The sequence below is a fragment of the Typopeltis vanoorti genome, chromosome 4, assembly GCF_054136105.1.
Source record: "Typopeltis vanoorti isolate ZY-2024b chromosome 4, IOZ_Tvanoo_1.0, whole genome shotgun sequence".
NCBI classification, from domain to species: Eukaryota; Metazoa; Arthropoda; class Arachnida; order Uropygi; family Thelyphonidae; genus Typopeltis; species Typopeltis vanoorti.
The window spans coordinates 95,865,426-95,892,374 of NC_143552.1; the positions used below are offsets into that span (position 1 = coordinate 95,865,426).

The 26,949-nt window shown below is 35.6% G+C and overlaps 1 protein-coding gene across 1 annotated transcript in view; it reads left to right on the top strand.

Moving 5' to 3' along the window:
• The first annotated feature begins 1,946 nt into the window (after nucleotides 1-1,946).
• COX6CL (Cytochrome c oxidase subunit 6C-like) overlaps nucleotides 1,947-26,949 on the top strand; it is a 112,473-nt gene continuing 87,470 nt past the window's right edge. Inside the window, exon 1 of the mRNA XM_090391358.1 lies at nucleotides 1,947-2,045. The gene's annotated coding sequence lies outside the window, so the exon portion shown is untranslated. The remainder of the gene's footprint in view (nucleotides 2,046-26,949) is intronic.

Consider the following 26,949-nt stretch of genomic DNA (forward strand, 5'->3'; position numbering starts at 1 on the left):
GGTTGTTTATAGTTGTTGAAGCATGATCTTATTTTTGGCAGAGTCGAGAAGCACGTTTTTATGTTAAACTTCTTTAGAATTCTGCTCAGCTTTTTGGATACAAGGTCACTTGTGAATGCGGAAAGCCTTACTATGGGCAGACAGAAAAATCTATCTTACTACGTCTCGAAGAGCATCAGAGAGACATTGCTTATAAGAGAACCAGAGCAACTGCTCTGTCGGGCCATGTCCTGATTTCAATAAACACGAACAACGAAGGCCACCAACATGAAATAGATTGGACATTGACTTCAAACCTACACATCAGCCATGATGAAATAGAGCGCCGCATTGTCGAGTCAAGGGAAATCACCTTAGACCCTTTTCATTTGAATAATAATCTTAGCTATAATTTGGCAGACTCTTTCAACTCTACTATTAGATACTGGAGATCGCGTGATTCCACACACGCACAGGTGTACAACAATAGAACTTTAACTCGGACTGTAGTTCAAGCTCATAAGTGTAATTTACAGTCGAATATTATGGCTTTATAGTTGTATAGCTTTAGAGTGTGTCAATGTTAATTTAAGTGTCTTTTATTATCTTTCTATGTTCTTATCGCCTGAAGAAGTCATTTTTGACGAAACATGTTGCGTTTTTTTCAAATAAATGTCATTGTGTTATAATTCTCGGATTTAAGTCAGTTAATTTAAAAAATGAATATATATATATATATATATATATATATATATATATATATATCCTTTGAAAGGGTGCCACATGACATACTACAACTTAAGTTTAAATGTACGGGTATAACAACATACAGATGCCAAAATTCGGATTGGGAACCTACAAGCTTCGGGACCCTAATATTGAGTCAGTAGTTGAAAATTATCATCATCATCATCATCATCATGCTTATCAATGATTTAGGCATAGAGTGGTTACAGCCTTCGGTGAACCTTTTAAGAGGACGTCCGAGTATACAAGTCCGCGTATACTAGTATTGCTTATGTGTGTTACTTTTTCAACTACTTTTTAACTTGGACATCCTCTTAAAAGATTCATCAAAGGCCGGAACAGGCCACTCTAGGTCTAAATCATTGATAGGCATGATGACGATGATGATTTTCAACTACTTACTCAATATTAGGTTCCCGAAGCTTATAGGTTCCTAATCCGAATTCTGGCATCTGTACGTTGTTATTTAAGGTAATGATGGCTTTTTCTATGGTCTTTCCTGAACCTTACAATAATAAGAACCAGTTTTAATTATCACTTTTCAAAGATATTCATATCGTATCTTGCGATCACCATCCCTCTTCAACAGTGAAACTACACGGCATCGCCGAATCTTTTCATCATACCCCCTATATTTAATCACTCTTAATAATGCAAGCTCGAAGTATTTCTCAGTTCAAAATATTTGATGAAATTAAAATTAAATATATAAGATACACAAAAATCACAAATAAAAAGATTTCATCATTTCCCGAAAAGCAATTTATTATTTCTAAAATAATAAATTAACGATAGTATCTAAACACAATATTGATAATAAAAAATCGTGCAAATAATATATTACACTGTGAGGAAATATGCGTCTTTTCAATCGAGCAAAATGTTGTTGCTTTGGAATTATTAACGAAACAACTAAGGGACGAAGCTAGTGGTAACTGTGTACGTTCTTCTGGTGAGTTTATCTGTTCTGGGAAATGAAAAATCCGATTTGTAGAAAGGGAAAACTCTATCATTCCATATGAAACTGGCTAATTCACTAGCAGACAACTCCACTTGAGTCTTTTGACTCCATGGAGGACTGAATAATAATAATAATAATAAATGGAGAGTGTAATAACTTTTAATTTTGCTTTAATTTGCTTAATACCTTCTGTACCGTACAAATTTCAGAAATATCAGTTTTTGCCGTAAGGTGGCTACTTGTAAAGTTTTTGCGCAAGCGTACATAAGGTGAATGCTATAATTTGTCCTTCGCTTGAAGAGTGAGAAAAAATATAATATTCTGATTCTGAAAGGTTAGGTTCTCGTAGTTATTACGGGTAAGGAATTTTTTTATCCTGATTCTAGGTAATTTAAAAATTGGGAGTCTTCTGGGACGAGACCAGCAAGTTTGTATAGAATTTTTAAAATACGGATAGGTTATTACCTGAATTTCAATATCATTAACTTAATACGGATTTTTATTTAATGCCGCATATGATAATGTTGCCGCACTTACCACTCCCTCTTTCTTCACACTACGTTTTTAAAACCCAATATTATTATTATTCATGATGCAGATAAAATTATCATAATTTTGTTATCGTAATTAGAGGAATGTTGCAACTATTTGAAAAGAAATTTTGATTAAATAAGAAGTCCATTGTTGGTGTACAGGCATCTGATGAAGTTCATCATTTTCTTTTTATTCCCATACTTGCTATTTTTTTTTCTCCCAAGTTCAAACATTTTCAGTGTCATATTTATGCATGGGTGAGAGTGTGGTAATGAATTATAAAATATGACAAATATCCAAGTTTTCTTTTGAATGGCTGGCTAGTATACAAATTCTTTAATAACTTATTAGAGTAGTCTGCATAGACTATAGAATGTGGGTTAAAATTCCACTGTAGCACAGGTGCTTGTGAATGTTTTTAGCTAGTAGGCGATCTTCATTAGCCTGTGTGAACCAATAAAGTAATCCCAATTTCATCCTCCGTCAATGCATATATACTTTGGAGGTATGACTTGAAGAGAAATGTCTTGGTTGGAAAATTACAAAAATGCATAATAAGTTCCTTATTATCCGTTAATTAATTATCCGGGTGCAAGCATCGTGTCATTCACCCTTAAGTGGGTTCATGGTGAGATATAGTATGGAAATTCTGCAATTGAGGGTGTTGTTAATGGAGAGGAAATTGTTTTCAAAGTTTGATATGAGATGTGACCAAATGTAAATAGGATAAGTGAAAGTATTAGTGAAGATAAATGATCTGAAGGTCACAAATTTGTTTGAAGAAGAGAGGATATAAAAGACTTTTGGAAACAAGAGTTAACATGGTAATGAGTAATACCAAGGTATAATAGGAGGGCACTGATTCATTGCTGGCATGATAGTAGAGTTGAATAGGGCTGCAAATGTGAACGACTTGGTATGTAATTCTGGTGGTATGGCTTATACATTGGTTATTCAGACTGATTAAGGAAATTAACAGTATATACTTGTATTAGAAACAAACCTAGAACTTATTGTCTGCAGTCTGAGTGGCTGTAGTGATGCAACCAGATGTAGTCTTTCTCTAAGAATTCTGATGTTGGCTGACTTGGTTGTTTGGCAGACAGAATTGCTGAACACAGACTGTATCCGGTTGTTTGGCAGACAGAATTGCTGAACACAGACTGTATCCGGTTGTTTGGCAGACAGAATTGCCGAACACAGACTGTATCCAGTTGCTTGGCTACAGTCAATCCAAGCTTGCTGACCATGCTTTGGACAATGGGGGAAAAAGCCGCCTTACTGTATAGGAGTAAATTTAGATATGAAAGGCTTCCTGGAATCTGACACCCTTAAGAAACTATACAAATCTTAACAAATTTGATTCTGTGAAGTACTCATCCTAGAACTCCACACTAGGAGGCACTATTTAAGACTTTAGACTTACCTTTTGTTGCTTTAATTTGGCTCCTGATAATGACAATTTAACTTTGCAAAGATATTGGAAATATTGAAGTTTGTTCTAATTAATATATAGTATGCATTGTAATTTTCTTAAGTAATGCCAGACTGAATATGTAGAAGAATGACATTCAGTAAATTAATGGTTGCAGTAATTTTGATAGGAGGTAGATTGATCAGTAATCTGAGGTACGCTGATGATACAGTACTCCTTTGTAATAACATGGAAGAACTAGGACTAATTCTTGACAAAGTTAATAAGATCAGTAATAACAGAGGACTTCAACTCAATTCTAGCAAGACAAAGATCATAGTTCTCAAAGGAAAAACAAACAGAGAAGCTCTTGAGAAACAAGTGTATCTTAATGGAGAAAGAATTGAGGAAGTCAGCAAGTTTAAGTACCTGGGATCCATTATTAATGTGAAGAATTCTGTTCAGAAGATGTCAGAAAAAGGTTAGGAATGGCTAAAACAACAGTCAAAGACCTGTCTAAAATCTGGAAGGATGGATCTATCTCCATGGGAACAAAGTTGAGGATTTTAGATGCAGTTTTTTTTCCAACAACGACTTATGGATGTGAGACTTAGAACCTAAAGAAGTCAGATAAGAAACGGATATCTGCTTTTGAGATGTGGTGTTACAGAAAGCTGTTGAGGATATCATATACTGAAAGGCATACAAATGTTTGAGTGTTAGAAAAGATTAGCAGAACCTTAAGGCTCCTTAAGGATATTGACAGAAGAAAGTTAAAATATTTTGGACACACAGAAAGGATGGAAGGAGGACTTCTCAGAACAGTAATAGAAGGTAAAGTTCCTGGAAAAAGAGGCAGGGTAGACCATCAATGAGATGGATGAATGGAATGTGTGGAGTGACTGATCTTCAGAGAGTTGAGGCTGCCAGAAAAGCAAACAACAGGACTACATGGCGAGGCCTGGTGTGGAACATCATCGAGCATCGGAGTGACCATACAGCATCTGTAGTTGCCCAGTGAACATAGAGAGTAATTTTGATTAAAAAAATGTTCACATGATTTTTATTTTAATAGATGCGTAATATTAGACATTATGAGATGCTTTTAATTAGTGAGAAACAGATTGCAGAGGGAAATAAAGTGCTTGATAGTTTTTAGAAAAGAAGGGAAGAAATGATGCATTGCAAATCACTGGCTGCAGGACCGAATGAAAGAAGCATATGCATTTTATAGTGCAAGTGATTAACCATTATGATTTATTAATATCAGGAATAACGGTTAATTTCAAAAAGACTTCCCCTTAAGAAAAATTATACTTCACAGAATATTCATACCTACCAACTACTTTAAGAAAATCTTCATATCAGTGTGTGTGAGAGAGAGTAAGAACATTTTTCATGATAGAATGAAGTTCATCACAGATGGATATTCAAGAAGAGAGCATTTAATGTAACACTGAGGCAAAGCGGTCAAAATGTATAGTATGGTATTATTATAGATGAGGAATAGAGGATGAATATGAATGTGTTGGCAGATTAATCAAGGAACGCAAGTCGTGGAGATTTGAAGCAGGTTTACTTAAGAAGTAATGACATTGCTGGATCCTACTTTCTACTCCGATGTGTATTCTAGTTGTTGATTGACTCCTCATTCGAGCACAGAGAATATTTAATTTTAACTGCGCCACTCTGTTCAAATTTGCATGAGCAACGTTGAGGAATCGACCATCAACCAATCTATATTATTACTAACTTAATTTTTAGGCTGAGGTTCTCTTTATTATATAGGGTTCCTGCTAAGATTCAAATTATTTTAATGAGCGGTGCAATGAAGAAATGAGGCAAATACGAGATTCAATTCAAATAAAATTATTTAATGCTGTGTCACATAAATTTACATCAAGGCAAAGATTTCTAGTTGGGAAAATACATTTAAACAATAATTAAGTTTTCATTGAGATACTAGCAAACTACTCAGCTGAGTATAATAATTACGATTAGAACTTAAGCTTACAGATTATACTCTTCTTATTATCAAGGATTTTTATCACAACTTCACTCTTATCAAAGTTATTATTATTCAGTATAGTTTAAATATAAACTCAGTTTAACTATTGAGAACAGTTATAAAATGTATACCATCAATCATTAACTCAATAGAAAATTTGTGGGCCATAGTGAAAAAGAGACTTGGAAAATTAGAGGGACCAGAACAAGGGGGCATCCCTGGAAATTGAATAAAGGTGTGGTCAACAAGTTCTTAAACACCCAGCTAAAAAGATGTCTTGAGTTTGTTTTACACATGATGGTCCAGGATTACTTGTGCCTCTTGACAATATGATGAAAGCAACCAATACATAAAAATATTGGAGAAAAGAGCAGTCCCACAGATCTAGAAAGAATAAACAACTCTTCCAACAGAATTTTGCTCCATGCCACACTTCAAAAAAGAACTGAGAGTTCGTAAAAAATCACAACATCCAATTGTTCCAGGACCAATTAACTCTCCTGACATTAACCCAATAGAAAATTTGTGGGCCATAATGAAAAAGAGACTTGGAAAATTAAATTGTGATATAAAGGATTACTCAGTACAATCCATTATAAAAGCATGGTTTTGAAATACAAAAATAAGAAAAATGTGTTCTACCTTAAGCAAATTAATGAACTTATTAGGAACAGAGAAGCACGTATAAATTGTTAAGTTGGAGTTTAATTTCATCAGTTCAGTGGGAGTCAGACCTTAATTTATAGTATAACCAAGTGGAAAAACTTCTAAATCTATCTCTACTCCAGAGTATTTTAATAATAAGGTGTGACACCTTTTCGCTACTCGTATATGGAAATGTGACATGCATTACTTCAAACTTGGCACTTCTGGGTCCGGCTCCGACTGATGAGACCTCAAAGGTCGAAACTGGTCTAGGTAGTGACCCTTCCCATAATGCATAGCATTATACATTATCTGTAAGGATATGTGCTTTGTATTATGGGATGTTAAGCCGAGTGATGTGAAGTCATTAGCCTCAATATGAGTTACCCAGTCTTGAAGTTACTTTATGCGTAAACTTTGTTTGCTTACACCTGGATAAAGGATTCATTTCTCTTTATTCATCTTTGGATAAAGGATGAATAAAGGATCAAGAATATAATTTTTTGGCATGTTTAATTTATAGTACAGTTACACCCAAGTTACATAAGTAATGTGTTCCGTAAACATTTACGTAACTTAACTCGAATTTTACGCAAGTTGAATTTGTAAATTACATACATACAATAAAATGTTCAATGGATACTCTTACCACTGTCTTAGATTTAATTTTTTTTGCCATTAATCAGATATTTCCATTTTTAATATTTTAAATGTTTTAAAACATTTTTGAGGTGATTAAAAAAAAAATTCAGCTACAAAAAATTTATCAATTATATTTGAATGATATACATACTGCAAATATGAAAGTATGAAAAATACATAATATAAAAGAATATAATAACAAACTGAAATATTTATTTTTCATATTTCAAATAAAAACATGTCTTGTGTTGGCTGTTCTAAGGAATGCTGTTCTGTGGGAAGTTTTACCCCTTTCGATGTTGAAGGCTGAGGGTAGTCGGGGTCGTCTGAGTTGTCATCTTGACTTTGTTGTGAATGGCATCTCCCAAACATATCTAGAGTAGATTGTGTGGTCACATGCTTCCTATTCTTATATATGGCCTTGTAACTAGATATATCAGAATAGATACAGCTGCTAACATTTTCAAACCACTTATTGTTTGGATCCATCAATTCTAATTTTGCTAATGGCATGTGTATCAAGTTAAAAACCTCGGCTAGTCCCTTTGTTGTAAATGTCTTTGTCTGGTGGTTCAATCGGTTTAATATTTTCTTCGGAATTTCGTAATGCTCCAACTGAATAAGTTCGTCGTTAGTTAGCTCTTCATCGTGACTCAAAAGAAGTTCGTTAATGTCACTGTTATCCACTTCCAGCTCTAATTGCTGTGCCAGTTGCACACACGTCTCCATTGCCTGCTTAATTCTTGTGTCAACTCAGCACCCGTATCAGTCATTGTTTGCTCTCCTTCTGAGAAACGCTTAAAATTATAGACCATTTCTGGGCAGTTTTTTCCACACAGCATTCATTGTTGTCTGCTCAATTTTATCCCAAGCCACCCTGATGTTTTTGATAGTGTTAAGGATTGATGGAAGTTTTTTCACTTGGCTATGCTACCAATTATATATTTGGTTTAATCCTTTATCCAAGTGTAAGCAAACAAAGTTTGCACCTGAAGTATTTTTAGGACTGGTGCAACTCTTGGTGAAGGTGGTATAAGTTCTCATCACTTGCCTAGTATCCCATAATGCAAAGCACATCTTGCAGACATGTCTGCATGGGAACTTGCATTATGGGAGATACTAAGGCAACTCGTGGTAAAGGTGGTATAAGTTCTCATCACTGGCAAGTATCTCCAATGCGGACATGTCTGCATTTTCAGACATGTCCGCATGTCTGAAAATTTATAGGAGATTTTCAGAGCTCTCCTATAGCACCACATTTCAAAGGCCATTATCTGTTGCCTTACTCTCTTCAGGAAGATAAATTTAAAAATAGCAGAATATTTTCCTGAAGTCCATTGAATGACAAAATTTCTTTGATTTCTAGGCTATATTATGCTTCAGCAATCGACGAAGCTGCTTATTAGCATGTTTGCCATTCAATGACTAAATAACATGGAACATAAGTTTTAAGTCACACTTGTCATCAAGCCATCTTTCTGTACATCCATCAGTTCTAACTATGGACAGCTTGCATATTTCTCTATGTAAGGTTTCATTTACATCTTTTTTTGCATAGCTTTAACCTGTCTGTACTTGAACATAATCTTTTTTAAGACTAAAAATAAATGTTATATTCACATATTTCATCTTAAACTGTAGTCATCAAGCTTTTGTAATTAATGATTAAATAAATAATGATTAACATTTTGCATAAATTAATTTTCTTTCCATATCTCCTGATTTAGTCTAGCTTTGGCACAGGTAAGTAGTATTCCTCTCCCTGTTGGAAACTTAACCCTGCAGCTCAAACACTCAACTGTAGAACTTCCACTTATTCAGATGTGTACTTGTTAGGGTTTAATGCATGGTAGTGATCTGTTTGTATTTCTTCCTGAAAGCTGATTCATTGATAGATTGAGCTTGCTATCAGTGAAAGATGGAGACAGGTTGCCCTCTAATCTTCAAAAAAAGTTGGTTAGGGCTAAATGGAATATATGTATATTTCTCCACTCCTGTGAGTGGCTTCCTCAGACATCAGATTCTGTTGAACACATTTGAAAACCATAAATAGTAGTATTAGTATGCATGAATCCAGACAACAGTGGGCTATCCCATTAAAATTTAGTCTTATTAGCTGAAATCTCTGTGTGTGGATAAATATCTTGTCAGTTCATTTCATAGATATGAAAAGAACTGACCGACTGGTTGACTGAGTGGATAACATATCTGCTGTAGAATACAGGCAGCACTAGATTTACGCCTCACTTCCATTACTGAAAAAATGGGCATAAACTGAATCCATGTAAAACGAACCCAATTTTAATGGGAAATACAAAGTTATGTTCCACACAGTCAAAAAATATGCACATGAAGTATGTGTAACATTATTATATTTAAAGCTTTGATAATACAGGGTGTCCCAAAATTCACTCAAGAAATAATTTTGATAGAAAACACAGGTTTTTAATTAAAAATTGTAATTTCTTATTGATTCATAAAGCATACAGTATAGGGTTATGCATGGAATAGCATATCGAGTAAATGGCCTCCACGGCTTTGCTGGCACATACGCACTCTTTCGTCAAAATTTTCCATGACCGTTTTGCATAAATGTGGCTGAATTTCGTTGATACAGTGCTAAATTTCCTCCTTCAAGGCGTGGGCGGTCGTGGGCTTGTTGGCATAAACCTTAGACTTCAAAAAACCCCAAAGAAAAAAGTCCAATGGCGTTAAGTCACATGATCTGGGCGTCCAATTCTGATCGCCAAAACGGGAAATTACACGACCAGGAAATGACTCGTGCAGTAATTGAATTGTTTCTCGGGCTGGCATGTGGCACTGTCTTGTTGAAACCACATGTCATCCACATCCATATCTTGCAATTTAGGCACAAAAAACTGGATTATCATGTCGCAATAGCGAGCACCATTAACTGTTATTGCCTTACCAGCCGCATTTTCGAAGAAGAATGGACTGATGATGCCTCCAGCCCAAAATCCGCACCAAACAGTGACATGTTGTGAATGCATTTGTTTCTCAACAATCACTCGGGGATTTTTTGAACCCCAAATGCGATAATTTTGTCAATTAACGAAGCCATCAAGATGAAAATGAGCCTCATTGCTGAAGATGATTTTGTTCGAAAAATAAGCATCACTTGTTGTTGTTCCATAATCCATTCAACGAACTCTCTTCGTTGTGTGTGGTCAGTAGGCTTCAATTCTTGAGTCAATTGAACTTTGTAAGCATAAAGATGCAAATCTTTCGTGAGAATAAGCTGTAGAGAGCTTCTCGAAATGCCCAATTCAAGACCACGGTACCGAATTGATGTTCCTGGACTCTCAGCAACACTCTCACGAACTGCTTCGATGTTTTCTGTTGAACAACTTGTTGAAGGACGTCCAGAGTGTATAAGATCACTAATTGATCCAGTTTCCTTGAATTTTTTTAATTAATCTTTTCACAGTTGATGAAGTTAAATCACTATTCCGACCATATTTTGTATGAAAATTGCGAACTGTAGCTGCCAAACCTTCATTATTTTTAAAATATTCCTCAACAATGAAAATGCGTTGTTCTTTCGTGTAGCGCTCCATTTTTACTAACCCTGAACTGTCAGCTGTCAAGCTGTCTTTTTTTTCTCATTGGCAACACTTTACTGCACAAATGGCACTAAATTTAAATCTTGTGTGAATTTTGGGACACACTTTACATACATATATATTTGTTAAAATAAAATTATTAATATTTGTTAAAATAAATTATTTTGTTTTGTTTTCATTATAATGAAAACAAAACAAAATTATATACAAAAAATATGAAACTTCGAAAAGATATTACATATTTCTATGTTGAAGTTCCTGGTTTCGGATCACTGCATTTTTTTTGAAAAAGTATGCAGTGGTAACTGCCTAGATTTTCTTTTTTTTTTTTTTTTTAAGGAGTTCGGTGTAAGGTCGAACAGATGCGATTACACTCCTTTTTACGTTCGCACTTCGTTCCCAATCATAGTCCATTACGCTTCTTATATTTGATTATGAATGTTCCAGGTTAGTGCAGCAGGATTTTTGAAACTATCTTCACAACTGACTTGGTATTAATGTAATCACATTCATGTAAGACATACATCCTTTATGTGGCTGGGAATTGCAGAACTATCAGTTGCTCTGTTCTGTTCAGTTGAGATCCAATAAATTTGTGGTCATTCAAGGATTGTAATCTTCTTATATTCCTTGAACTAGGGCCAGGTGATGTGTATCTTAATTCCTACTGATAAAACATACTCTATACTATACTGTTCTATCTCCTGGTTGTAGAGGACTGTGTAAGTTGCACAGAATGCTGCAGGTTGAAATTATTCATTCATTCATCTAAACTATTCAGAGCTGTGACTCCATAGACCAGCATCCCCCTCCCTACTATTCATTCCTGCTTTGTCAAAGAGGCATACTGCAAACACTATAGCAACTTCTCTTTTTTTTTTTTTTTTTTTTGTCATCTATGGCAAGAGAGTTATCTTGTGATTTTTTTATATATATATATTAGAACTCTGTATGCCCAGAACAGTATTGTGGTATTATTAAGAGAGACCTCCAGGGAGTCGGACTCAAGGGAAGACATATACTACATTCATTCATACTTGTTCTTGGATTCATTCACATTGCTTCCACACAATATCCAATGGCTATCCATTCCATTCAAGCACCATGCTATAAAGAAAAATCTAGATCTTATCCTCTTTTTGGCAGCTTTCATTTTCAGCTTCCAAGGATGTCCTCTTGTCCTTAACCCCATCCTCCATAAAATGAAAAATTTCATTGAGTGAAATCCTGTATGACATTTTCAGAAGTTGGTAAGACTCGATCGTATTGCCTCTTTTTCCAGTTTGCTAGCGTCTGCAGTCTACAAATTCTCAATTTGTCTTTATAATCAGTATTCCACAATCCTGATATCATTTCAACACTCTCCTTTGCACTCTCCACTATCAGAATCGCAACAGAAACCACGAGACCAGATCTGTGCACAGCAGTCCAAGTGAGGTTTTATCAAGATGTAAAATGACATCCTTATCTTTACATGTCAAAGTACATTTCAACATTGTAGTTATCTTTTGAGTTGTATTTGCAATCTTTGCTACATGGTACCTGAACTTCAACTTCTTTTTACTAACATTCCAAGATCCTTAAACCTGCTCAGTTTCTGCTAGCATAATCCCACCAATATAATTCATATTGAATATGTAATCATGCCAAAGTGCATGACTTTACATATATGGTCATTGAACTGACATCCATTTTCCCCATGAACACAGTTCCAGTCTATTCAGATTTCTGCAAGTATTATATATCAGCTGTATTCCTCATTACCTTACATATCTTTGCATCATCAGCAAATAGCTGTATGTTGCCTGTGAAATCCTTCCCAATGTCATTAATGTACAGATTGAATAACAGTGGACCAAGCACTGATCCTTGTGATACACTACTAGTTACTTTAAATCTTGCAGGCTTGCATATCCTATATACCACTTTTTGATATCTGTCAGTTATCCATCCACGTTAATATTTTATAATCCAATCCCATATTCTCCAGTTTATGCAACAGTCTTCCATACTGTATTTTTGTAAAAAGCCATAGCAAACTCTAAAAGTATCATGGTGTATCCATTCCCCTTGTTTAGTTCGATGGTAACGTTATTATAGAATCTAAGTTGCTAAAGTATGACCTAACCTTAGTTAACCCATACTGTTAATTGCAAAGTGGGGATTCTCAGAGATACTGATTGATCAATAGTTCAGATACATCCGTCATAGCACCACTTTTGTGCAATGTGATTACTATACATTCTTTCCACTCCTGAGGAAACTTCCCAGTTCTGAGGCTCAAATTATATAGCCTGATCAAAGGAATAGCCAGTTCAGGTAAACATTTTTAGCATCTGTGCTAATATCCCATCAGTCCCTATTGCTGAATTCTTATTCAGTTTTTGCAACAGCTCTAATACCTCATCCTCATACACCTGAGTTTCTTCATCTAGTGAAGAGGTAGCAGTGAGTTCAGTGTTGCATACACCAGGTTGATAGCTTTTAGCAAAATGGGCACTCATTAGTTGAGCAACCTCTTCTGCATCTGTCATCCTCACACCATCTGCATTCAGTAGTTATTTTTTCATATTCTTTCTTTCTTTTACTTGCAGCATAACGATATAATTCTTTGGGGTTGTCTTTAATTTGTAGAGCCAATTTATTTTCATACTCGGATTTGGTTTCCTTACAACAGTTGTGACTCTCCTGGCTTGCTACTTATAATTTTCAAAACAGACATCATCCTTATGCACACAGTATTTCTTCCACATCCTTTTCCTATGAATCTCTTGTTTGATATGATTACACATTCATTTGACTTCTACCCTATTCATCAAACTCTGGAGAGGATGCAATTCTGATATTGCATTATTTATTTACATGTTTTTTAAATGCTTCCTATGCACTGTCAATATTCTTCTTATCCAGCAACCAATACCATTGCACAAAACCCATATACTCCTCATTGGTCATAATTTCCTGTTTTGTAGTTCATGTATGATTTTCTGAATGGAAGATTCATAAATTTAGATATGTGCAATTGGATTACCATACATTCTTTCCACCCCTGAGGAAACTTCTCAGTTATGAGGCTAAAATCATATATCCTGATCAAAGGATCAGGCTATATGATCACTGTCACCAACCAAAGGCAGAATAGTTGTTTTTAACAGAAACACCCTCTGACACTATAATCAGATCTAACATCTTTGATCTAGAGTTCATTCTTGCACACGCTGCTTGAGGAAGTTGTCTTGTAATAGCTCAATAAATTCAGTTTCATTTTTCTCATGAGATTTTACTGTTTCAGTAAAATTTCCCCTTTCAGTGTTTGGGTAATTAAGGTCTCCTATTATGATTACTGTTTTCTCACCCATTGTCTTTATTTGGTGATACATTGCACCAAATAAAGACTGTAGTCATATGTTACAGACATAATGGATGAGTTGATCATTTTAAATTCCATCTCTCACTTAGATGGCTTCAAACTCACTGCAACATGAAAAAACCTAGTGGTTTTACAATCGTAGGTCTCGGTACTAACCGGATTAAAGTCATCTGATATCATTTGCAGCACAACCCCCTCCTCTCCTTTCTTGTGTATCCTCCCTAAAAATACTTTACCCTTTGCACTTGATACAGTTAGTATGTCTGATTATGATAGCCAGGTCTCACTAGTGCATACGGTCTAAGGTCCCGTTATCTTGACCAAGGCAACAAACTCTCTACCCCCTTTGTTTCTGATACTCATAGTATTTGTATATAGACATAAGCTAACTGTAGTTTCTTTTGTATACTCTTGTTTATAGTCTGCAATTGGACAACTTGTAGATCTGTTCTTCTGTAATGCCTGAATAATGCAGACATTTTTGCACACATTTGATGGATCTGAACTAGATAAATGCAAAATCATTCTCTCCTCGTAATCATTTCCATGATAATTCCCATTTCCATCATTAATGTAGTTACTACATAAGATTGTCACTCTTACACACACAGATTCTCACGATTCCTTCCATTATAATGGCAGGAATCATGAATTTCCCTGACTGTTGGTTTCATAAGGAGGTAGAGGATATTTTTCCCCAGAAACTCTGGTTTTACATCCCTCAGAACAGGCAAACCAGCCATTAGAACACATGCAATTAACACACATAATATACTAGCCTCATAGCCTGAGTTACTTCAGCCATAAATCTAAATGAACCAAATCAAACCCTGATTGTGTTGGGTCTCATATCAATAATTTTTTAAGAATTCCGATACCAAATGCATTCCATTGTAGGCTGTCCCTCTTATACAAATCCAATCTTCCCTTAAACTCACTCTGTGCATCCAGAAACACTTATAGATTCCTTTTATACAGCCTACACATCATCTGCCATCCTAGCTCTTCTTAATTCAGGTTTACCCATATTGAGGTAATACTTATTTTTACTTTTCTTGCTCTTCACTCAGTTCTTCCAGCAACCCTTTCATATTTTTTCTCATACTGAATTTGTCATTAAGTTTTTAGTACCTATTACAATTATGATCTCGTTTATTGTTCTTTATTATTTTTTGAATTGCATATGCTATATTTTTAATTTTTGCTCCAGGAAAACGTGAAGCTATAACCCTCTTATCAACAGCATGTTTTATGATAGTCACCATACTAAACAATATCCTTTTTACAAACAAGATTACATACCTTTTCTTTATCATTACTTACTACCTTACCTGATTCTCTGTTTTGTTCTTTCTTATTTTGCTGCTTAATTTTATTTTCCTCCCTATGTTCATTCAAACAGTGCTCATTTTTTTGTAATTCCTGCATTGTCTAACAATCTGCTTTAACTTTGCTTGTAGGTTAATTCATTTTCAATATCCTCAATATCTTCAGTATTCTCCTTAGTGGCACAAGCCTTTTTGTTTTCAATTTTTCTGTTCATCTTAGTGTTTTCTTGTATGTTTTTGCTGCCATTTTAAACTATATTTAATGCTGAATATCTTAATAAAAAGTTATAAAATATTACATTAAAAAAAAACACAAAGCTACACTAATATAGAATTATACACCAGACCAAGGGATCATCCTTGGAAGTTGAGTGTGAGGACTAGATTGTTTGCTTGGAGAGTTGTGAATGAGTGGAATAGGTTGCCAGAGTCAGTTGTGTGTGCATTGTCTGTTAATGGGGTGAAGGAGAGGTATGTTATATTGTGTGGATAGATTGGGTCTCCTGCGATGAGTCCTCGGACTACATGGTGGTGACCATATTATAATAATAATATAGTATAAAAACACTTTTTTCTAAAACAGATAAAATCACTTTTAGAAGAGTGTTAAATATGTGATATTGTTCAGCACTCCTCATCCTGTATCAGTAGTGTCATTTGTAGTTAGCCCATACCAGACATAGTGCAATTTGCTCACCAGTGTGTCCAGGGAAGTCAACATCTGAGAAGCAGTTGGGTTTGTCTGGGCAGTTGAGGGAGGATGATTTTCAAAAAAAAAAAAAAAAAAAAAAAAGTGCATAACATATATTATATCTATAAGCTCTCAGTTATGAGGGGAAAAAATGAAAAGAAATAAAAATAATGAAGCTGCATATTTTTATTCAACTGAAAATATAATTGCACATAAAATATACATACCATAATCTTTGTTTTGACTATTTTATTTAGCCATAAATTCTTAGTGAAGATATCATAATTGCATCTTTAGGATGACATTAAGAAACCTTGAAGTCAAATTTGAAACTTCACATCATCACCGATCTCATCATTTTCTCAATAGCCTTTGTGTGGGCTCAGGCTTTCTTCAGCAACTTTTGCTAGCCTTCCTTATTCATTGCTGAGTTCCTCCAGTTTTTGAATCCCAGTCTTAATATCTTGGATCACTCTGTCTTCTCAGTTTAGGTGTTTCAACTTTCCTTTTTCCTGGCATTGAACATTTTAATCTGTTGATTTTAATGTACAGGTAGTCCGACTTACGACAAGGTTACATTCCAACGTGTCCGTCATAAGTCGAGGACTTCTGTTAATTCTTGATTTGTTTGATTTCTGTTATAATATTTTCATAAATTAGGTTTCTACTCAACTTAAAATGGTTAAAAATGTATAAACTTACATAAACATTTATAAATTATTTATTAGCACATATACATATAAATACAAAATTAAAGAAAAATTTAAGAAAAAAATACATAAAAACATATCAAAAATCACCTTTTTTGATGTGTTTATTTTGGATTTTTCTTAAATTTCGGCAGTTTCAAAATTGGAAATAGCAGCTTCTCCCGTTATTCGTATGTTATGTATGTTAAAGCGACTTTTGAATCGATAAAACCAACCTTTACTAGCGTTAAATGTATGCTCGCTGTATTTATCTTCTTGTTGTTTCCTTAAATTGTCAAAAAGGCTGCGTGCTTTTGTTTGAATCGTAAAGGAACTGAGAGGAATATTTTTGTTGATTTGTTCATTTATCCATATCATTAAAAGCTTCTCCATTTCATCAATTGACCCTTCTCTTTTTTTTGTTAAAATTGTACATTTAATATTAACTGCCCCTTTAGTTGCCTCCAGCTTTGCTTGTCGCCTAATGGTGACGCTGCAATGCATATACAAAAGTAATGTGATATATCTATGTATATGCTGGCGGCAAAGTTAAATGAGAGAATTGTTAATAATAATGCCGTCGTAAGTCGAGGACTACCTGTACTTAATGTCTGGCTAATTAAACAATCTATGCAATTCATTATTGCATCTTTTTCAACACACCATTCTCTTGTACTGTTTCAAAAATGTATCTGAACTTATTTTAAACAGATCTAGCAATATTTTATCTGTCATTGATAATACCCAGTTTTCAGAGTAAGTTAATACTGGCTTTGCTTACTTTGTACATAGTTATTTTTGTTTTTCTTGATCAAATGTGGCTAAGTGTTTCAGGGTAAGTCCACAGAAGCATCTATTCATGGAAAGAATGTGTTTCTGAATCTTAACATTATTATTTTTGCACCTTTGCTTAACCTTTGATCTGAAGCAATTAAAGCTATGTACAATTTCAAATTTATAGGAACCAATTTCAATTTGAGAAGGACCATCATAAATTTTTCTAGTTACTGGCATCTTCTTTGCTGCCCTTTCTAAACTGATGTTTCTTTCACTGTTTTTGTTCTTATAATATGAATATCATATGATAAATGTGTATCACCCTTTTTTGGAAGATAGTTCCCCTCGTATTAATACCAGCATCTGTGAAAACCTTTTCAAGCACTATATTAAACAAAGCTATGACACAACCCCCTTGTTGAACCATTTTTTTAAAATGTATTTAAAATTTTTTTTTAATATGATCAGATATTCTGAATTTTAATCTGAGAATGAGTGTTTCTCATTGTAGCTCTAAGGCAGTAAGTTTGTAGTATCTGTAGTTCCTCCATTTTAATAAATAAAGTAGATCTGTCTATGCTATCATATCACATAATCTGGCAATGCAATCCACTCACCAATCACTCTCCACATGAATAATCTACACTTCACCTTCTTTACAACTTGCAAGGATGGTCTCTTGTTCTTCTCATCTTGCTCTCCACCATTTTAATAATTCCGTTTGGAATAATCTGGTAAAATTCTTTAACTTAGCTTGGTTTCTATCATATCACATCTTTTTCTCTTGTTCATCAAACTCTGTAATCTACATTTTTTTCAACCACTCTGCATAACCTTCTACAGAATCCTGATATATTGGCCATTTGTCTCTGGATCCTGTCATGTTTTCACTAACTACATTGAAAACTAGCTGACTAAATTGCACCTCCATAGTGCAATTGGAAGAATGATGGTACATTGTATCCCTTGATTGGAAAAGGCCCAAGTTTGATTCTTGTCATGACAAGAGGAATCTTTATATGGGCTCTTTTTCAAAGGTGAGTTAGCCAATCTCATATGGGGTAGCAGTGTTTTTCCCCTCTTGGAAACTCTGGATTTTCATCCTGTGTACAGGCAACTTGGTCATCAGAACACCAGCAATTTACAGACAAAACATACTGTTGGTGGTGATGGTTATGGGCAGTAGGCATTGATGGAGTAGTGACCTCCTGCAGTGAGTCTTTGGGCTCCTTGGAGGTGTCACGTATAATAATAAATTTGAGTACAATAATTCATGTGTACTCAAATCTCTGACAGGTGCATCATGTGTGTCATATTTAAGATTTCTATTTGATTTATTTTACTTGTCATTGAAATGTTAAATATACTTTAATTGCCAGCCTTAGTAGCCAAGGGAGTGATGCTCCTGCTTTGCAGTCAACAGGCTGTTAGTTCAAATCCCAAATGAAGATTAGTTAAGGGCTCTCACATGGAGCTGAAAGGATTTGCGAGCCTCCCTACTCTGCTTTTTTGCCCTTTCATATCACCTTACATGACCTCAGATCTATTCATTAGTCTGTCTCTCCTGCTGACTCACACTAGAACCATTTAAATGTAGTTCATCTTCTTTATACATTTCCATTCATCCCACTCGTTCACAAAATGCACTCCTTTCTCCTTACATAATTTGCTGGTACTTCCTGAAAAGCCCAACAGTTTCTTCTAAACCAAGGTTTCCCAAACTTTTTTTTCCATGGCTCGGTTATTTTAATACTTCATCTTCGTGACCCACTAAAATTTTTATGGCCAATAGGTAAAATAAAACAGATTTGAATGTTCATAGGGTTTTCATTTATTATTATTATAAAGAAGCATTTTCTCTTACAAAAATATAAAGAAATTTAAACTAAAGCCAAGTAATTTATTAATAAGAAGTGTGATGCCGTTTGTTAACTAGAAACTTCAGGTTTAGAGGCAAGGTACACCTTGATCAGTAAATACAAAAAAAGAAAGCTCTCTCTCTCTCTTGATGCTTAACGTGGCGGGCGAGTAAAACAAACGCCAGACCGCCAAATGATTTGGCTGGTGGCGCAGTTGCCGCCAGCAGCCTTGCCATTAGCTGAGTTACTTTACTGCGAACAAAGAGACTATGAAATGGCAACGCAGACGGAGCATATTTTTCATCTATTTAAATTATTTATTCATTAGTCCCAATGAAACGCTATTTACTTGTGCATTTTTGAAAATTATGGAGACAACTACCGTGTTTGAATAAAAACTTTAGTTTAATATAACTAAAATCTACATTCGACGTTTCGACCTTTATGTCAAGGTCATCTTCTGGAGCATACAACTATACACAGGAAACAAGCTATACTACAATCAAACTGGTTTGTTAAAGACACTGACCAACCGCTACAACAATTGTTGGCCTGACCTCTGGTGAGAAAAAATAAAAATAAAAATAAATAAAATAAAATAAAAAATAAAATAAAAATAAAAAAATTTTTAAAAAATTATACATCAATGCTAGAGTCCTATCATTAGTGTTGTCTACTACAGTGCTTCCCAAATTTCTGGATGTCAGGGGCCCCCCTCCCTTAGGCAAAAATTAAAATATTTCACGGCCCCCCTCGAAACAAAATCGTAATATAGACATATATTATTATAATATTTATTGTATTTATATTCAATACAAAACATACAGCGAATATTGCAAAAATCAAATGCAAATATTACATTTTTAACATCTTACATACACATGGCACATTATCTCATATTTTTATATAGATAGATATATTGTTATTGTACATTTGCAGTACAAGCACATGAAACGTAAAACGATTAGTAATAAAGAAAGAATTAAAAACATAAAAGAAGTTTAACGACAATTTAATGTGATGGATGTGTTTCAATACTGCTACACCAATACCAAGTGAAATATTTGAAACTGCAATTCTTAGATTTCTGCTTTGAAATGAAACTTATATGAATAATCATATAATTACTAATATTTATTAAGCGCCGAAATACACAGGAAGCAACATTTGTTAACCCGCACCAATTTGTGATTTTTTTTCCCATTAAAATATAAAAAATAACAAAAAAGAAATAATAAATAATAAAAATTAAATACGTTTCTTTTAAGATAAAAAAAATTCTACTTAGTCTTAAAACATTTTCAATTTGTTTTCATTATTTCACGGCCCCCGTCAACAAAACCTACGGCCCCCAAGGGGGCCTCGGCCCACAGTTTGGGAAGCACTGGTCTACTATATACATATATTCACATCATTCCAGCCATTTGGTATGGAATGGTTTCCAATACTAGCTAAGGATTGGCTAGAGTCCTGACTTATGCTTGATCTTTCATATTAGGTAGGCTGAATGTGTGCCATCCAGATCCTTGGAATTTTCATGCCATCTTTGTTGTTGATATTTGGGTGGTTTATCAGGATTTCGCAGGATTCCTTAAATTTCCTTTCATACCAGGTTTTTGTGCAGTGTAAGGAGCAGGTGCTTTTACAGTTGATTTGGTGTAAGGTGTTGAGTGTGTAGTGTGAGAGGCCTGCTTCACCATAATGATTATATTTAATGTGTCTGTGTTCTTTCTTGCGTATAGGGATTGTCCATCCTGTTTCACCAATGTACGGTAAGTTACAGGTGCAGTGGATGCAATAGGCTCCAGGATGTGCTAATGGGAGGAGAGGATCCTTAGAGGAGTTGAATGTGGTTTTAAATTTAGTGGGTGGTTTAAAGGTGGCATTGAGGTTATAATGTTGTAGGATTCTGTTGATTTTTTCTGATAACCCTTTAATGTATGGGAAGGCTATGGCTTTACTGTAATCTTTCGTAGACAGGCTTATACGTTGGTTATGCATTATTAAAACACTTAAGGAATAGAAACGTAGTTAAGAATATAAATTAAATTAAACTTTAATAAATATTTTCCGATATTTCGGCAACGTCACATTGCCATTTTCTAAAGGAACTTACAAAAAAGTTACGTGCACGTAGGCACTACAACACAGAAACTGGGAATGAAGAGATGAAGCTATTGTTCTCCTAACAGTCCTGGTGGTGCCCTCTAGCAGGCTAAGTAGGTGTTCTTGGCCGTTGGGCTGAAGATCTGCAGATGTAGGCCTCCCAAATTTGGGGCAGGCACATACACCCAAATTTGTTGAGGTTTGGAGAATTTCTTAGGGCTGAGGCTGATTCCATAAAGAGTCTTTCAAATTTGTATTTGCTACGGTGTATCACTGTAGCTTTCTTCCACCGTATTCTGTGGCGTGTATCCAGAGCATGGTCCACAAGCCCAGAATGACTGTATTTGTGAAAACGGATGTAGTCCTTGTGTTCCGAAATTCTGATATTCGCTGTCCTGCCTGTTTGGCCAAAGTAAGATAGTTTACAACTGCAAGGGACTTGGTGAACACCAGGTAGGTAGGGAAGTGGTTGGTCTTTAGTGGAGCAGATAAGGGATGCCAATTTTCTGTAAGGTTTGTAACAGGAGGTCAGGTCATGTTTTTTTAAGATTTTGGTAATCTTTTCCAAGGTGCCTCGGATGTAGGGAATGGTGATGGATTTAGAGTAATCCTTGTTGTAGGGGTGGGGAGGAGATCTGTGGTTTGTAGGTTCTAATATTTTTTGGATTTTTTTGGGGGGGGGGGAGCCATTGGCTGAGAAAGTGTTGAGGATGTGATTTAGTTCAGTGTTTAGGGCCAAGTCGTTTGAACAGATTAGTTTAGCCCTGTTGTATAGGGTTTTCACTACTCCATATTGTTGTGAGGGGGGGGGGATTGTTGGTGAATGTATCTGCCTGTATGGGTGGGTTTTCCGTAAACTGAGAAAACCAAGGATCCATTAGGCTGGTGGGTGACTAGTGTGTCTAGGAAAGGGAGGCTGTTGTTTTCCTCTTTTTTCAGAGTGAATTTGATTCTGGGGTGTTGGTTGTTTAAGTGTGTTAAGAAGGAGAGAAGTGTTTCAGAGCCATGTGGCCAAATAGCAAACACATCATCAATGTAGCGAAGCCATATGGTTGGTTTTTGTGGGGCAGAGGCTAAGGCTTTTTCTTCAAAGGTCTCCATAAAGAAATTGGCCAAGGGTGGGGAGAGTGGTGAACCCATGGCTGTCCCCTCTATTTGTTTGTAGAGTTTTCCCTGCCAAACGAAATAGCCTGAGTTCATTGTGAACTGAAATAAGGCTGAGATATCGGGAGAAAATTTAGTTTGGATTAGCTCTAAAGTTTCCTTGAGTGGGACATTTGTAAATAAAGAGGACACATCAAAGCTGACCATTATGTCAGTATGTTGGAGTGTAAGGTTTTCTATGCTGGCTTTGAAATGGGCTGAGTTTTTTATGTGTGATGGTGTGTTGCCAATATAGTGTGTGAGCACTTTGGCCAAATGTTTAGCTAATTTGTATGTGGGGGAATCAATGCCATCCACTATGGGACGTAATGGCACATTTTCTTTGTGTATTTTTGGGAGTCCGTAAATACGGAGGGGGGGGGGGTATAGAGTTAAACGGCTTTAATCTGTTGGTAACTTCTACAGGCCAAGAAGTGACTCTCTTAAGGAGCCTGTGAAGTTTTCTAATTTGATTGAGAGTTGGTGGGATTGTAATTGATAGGGAGGTAAGTGGCCCGATCTAATAGAAGAGCATTCAGCTTACCTGTGTAGTCCTTTTGGTTAAGTAATACAGTTGCATTTCCCTTATCCACTTTGGTGATAACTAATTCTTTATTATCCTTCATTTCCTGTAGAGCTTTATATTCCTTGTTTGATATGTTGGGTTTTGGTGGTCTTGCTTTGGATAGGACACAGGCTACATCCAGTCTTACACTGTTGGCGACTTGATGTGGCAGGTGGCAGATTCCGTGCTCGATCTGGATCATAATATCCTCACTAGGTATTTTATTGGGAGCAATGGCGAAGTTGTGTCCACATGACAGCGCGTTGAGTGCTTCAGGCTTCAGGGTGACTGAAGAAAGGTTGATTACCGTGTTGGTAGCAGGTTTTGGAAAGATGGTGAAAAAGATGAAAAATTAAAAAAGAACTCTACCGTCTTTCCAAAACCTGCTACCAACACGGTAATCAACCTTTCTTCAGTCACCCTGAAGCCTGAAGCACTCAACGCGCTGTCACGTGGACACAACTTCGCCATTGCTCTGTAGCAAATACAAATTTGAAAGACTCTTTATGGAATCAGCCTCAGCCCTAAGAAATTCTCCAAACCTCAACAAATTTGGGTGTATGCGACTGCTCCAAATTAGGGAGGCCTACATCTGCAGACCTTCAGCCCAACGGCCAAGAACACCTATTTAACCCGCTAGAGGGCACCATCAGGACTGTTAGGAGAACAATAGCTTCATCTCTTCATTCCCAGTTTCTGTGTTGTAGAGCCTACGTGCACATAACTTTTTTGTAAGTTCCTTTAGAAAATGGCAATGTGACGTTGCCGAAATATCGGAAAATATTTATTAAAGTTTAATTTAATTTATATTCTTAACTACGTTGTTCTATTCCTTAAGTGTTTTAATAATTACTGTAATCTAGATTCGTTTTTGTTGTAGTTTTATAGAGTATTTTATTAACAGTATTTTTGTTATAGCCATTATTTATGAATGTGTCACTAATGATTTTTAGTTCTTGTTTCAGGGCTTGCTGGTTAGAGCAAATAGTTGTGGCTCTGTTTTTAAGAGTGTTAATGACTCCATATTTTTGTGATGGGTGGTGGTATGAATTAGCATTTATGTATTGGCCAGTGTGTGTCGGTTTTTGGTAGACCGTAAGGATAGACTGCCTGAAGGAAGACGTGTGACTAGTGTGTCTAGTCACACGTCTATCAAAAATCAAAATTGGAGCGAATTTTGATTTTCGATTTTGATGGTAAATTGTATGCGTTCGTGTTGTTTGTTCAGGTGGCTGAGGAATGTGTTTAGCGTTTGTCACCCGTGTGGCCAGTTTGCGAACACGTCAACGTATCTAAGCCAGACTGTCGGTCGTAGCGTGGGTGGAATCAAGAGCCCTTTGCTCAAAGGTTTCCATGCAGAAGTTAGCGATTGGGGGGATAGTGGTGAGCCCATGGCTGTACCTTTTTTTTGTAGGTAGAATTTGTTTTGCCACACGAAGTAACGGGACTTTAGTACGTGGGCAAAGAGGGCCGTAATGTCGGGCAGAAATTTGTTCTGTAGTAGGAGAATTGTGTCATTGATTGTGACATTAGTGAAAAGGGCAGAAACGTCGAAACTGACAAGTTGTCTCCATAATTTTCAAAAATGCATTTGGATCACCATGTAAGCCTAAAAGAAAGAGCTATTTACTTGTATTTTAGAGTTTCGTGAAAAAAAGAAAACCCCAAAACGAAAAGCCTAGGTTTTCAAGAGTTTTTTTAGGCGAACCGGCATTTAGCTTTCATGACCTGGTTCCGGGTTTTGACCCACCATTTGGGAAAACGTTGCTCTAAACTATTTGTTATCTGTCAGAATTCAGTAATGTCAATTTGTACTTCTTGGTCCTCTGGTCCTGCCATTAAAAACCTGCTTTGGTAATCTTTTCTCTCTCACTGTGTGATCATATCATCCGATGTTAGCATTTCCCAAAATGTGTGAGAAATGTCAAGTTTCTTTCTAAATCTTCATTTTTCATACAATTCTGTTGCTAATGCTATCTATTCATTCCTTAAATTTTTTTCCAGAATGTTCCTGCCTGTGGGATCTCCTTGGAACCTAGCTCTCAAATCCATAAGTTATAATTGGTTTGAATGCTATATAAAAGATGTTTTGCATTTTTGACTGATTTCTCTGTAATTTCATATAAATTATTTCACTTCTCACCTCGCCATCTTGGCTTATTCTGCTTATTTCTATATTTAATTTGCAGTCCTCAATAAGAATCATGCCTTAAATACAATAGCTTTACTTGTTCTGTTGGTTTTCTATTTTACATGCAGCTGGTGTTTTCATTGTCTCTGCCTCTGTTTTCATAGTATTTTTTATTGCTGATTTTAATGCCATATTTGTTACAGAAGTTATTAGATTTGCAAAATCAAGTTGTTAACCTTGGTTTTATGTTAGAAAAATTAAAAGCATATCAAAAACTTTCGTTGGTAGATGCATGAAGATTCTGGCTCATCTCTAAACAGAACCCAACAGTTATACATATTTTATTTTTTTTTCACATTTGCAATATTTTCATGAAATCTTTCTTGTTTCGTATTTGCATGTCTCAGGTCTCCTCCCCACGTTTTTTTTTTTTGTTGTTGTTGGGGATAGGGTGTTGCTTAGTGTTTGGTATTTGCCCTTTATTTGGAAATCTCATGTTCGTATTGTTCACATTCTAGGTGTAAAATGACTCATCACCTGGTGACCACCACTCTTGCTTATTGGAAGCACAAAGGCTTTTGTTATGTTTCATCTGTAGAATAGGGTCTCTGATTTCTATCTTCTCCTGTAGAATGGGAATGAAATGGATGTGTGCAGTCATTAAATGAGAGATCTGTAAGATGTGAAAGGATCATGAGAATAAGAATGAAAGGAGTTATGAATAAAGCTCAAGCCAGAAAATTTGACTATTGTATGGAAAGCTCAATTCAAATATGAAAAGAAATAGACTGCACAGGCTAAATGGAACCCAGAAGAATTTTATCGTTATGCAGCAAGTAAAAGAAAGAATGAATTTGGAAGAATAACTTTACTGAATGCACTGGTACTTTAGTATCTGAAACCAATTATGTAGTTAAAATAATGAATGATTACTTTAAGATATATCAGCCTGGTGTATGTAACGTAGTGCACATTGCTACCACTACATTTGAGGAAGATATAGAGGTGCATCAGGAGGAGATTATGGTGCTGTTGAATAAATAAAAACCCAGATAAGAATGCTAAAGGAATGTTCAGCCAAAATGGCTAGGTCCCTGACATGTTTATATAATTTGAGTCTTAGCTCAGGAAAGAATGTATGATCCCATTTCACAAAAGTGGTGCAAAGATTGATGTGTAACTGTCGACCAGTAACTGAAGATTTTAGAGAAGTTGGTAAGAACTTGCATACAGAAATAGGCAGACAAAGAAGTTATACTTTGCAAGGAACAGCATGGGTTTACTGAAGGAAGATCATGTCTGAGCATATTTTATAGTGTTATGGCTGAGTTGGCTAAAGGGAATGGATTGTGGATACGATATTGTTGGACTGCACATGAAATTTGATAGGATAACACATGAAAGTCTGTTGCATAAACTAGAGAATATGGGATTGGAATATAAGCTATTAGCTTAGATAAGAGGATGGCTGATGGACAGTTATCAAAGTGGTATATGGGGGGTGGGGGATCTGCCAGATTTAAGTTGACCAGTGGTGTGTCACACATGGATCAGTCTTTGAATCATTGTTGTTTAATCTATACATTAATGATACGATGACTGGATTTACCTAAAGGTACCCTGCAGCCACAACCATTCATACTATGGCTAAATAGGAACAACATGCAACATCCATATATTAGAGCACCAGGATTACATCCATTTCAACCACTATGGCACATCACCGAGCATTGGAATGACCATATGGCATCTGTAGATGCCCAGTGAACATAGACT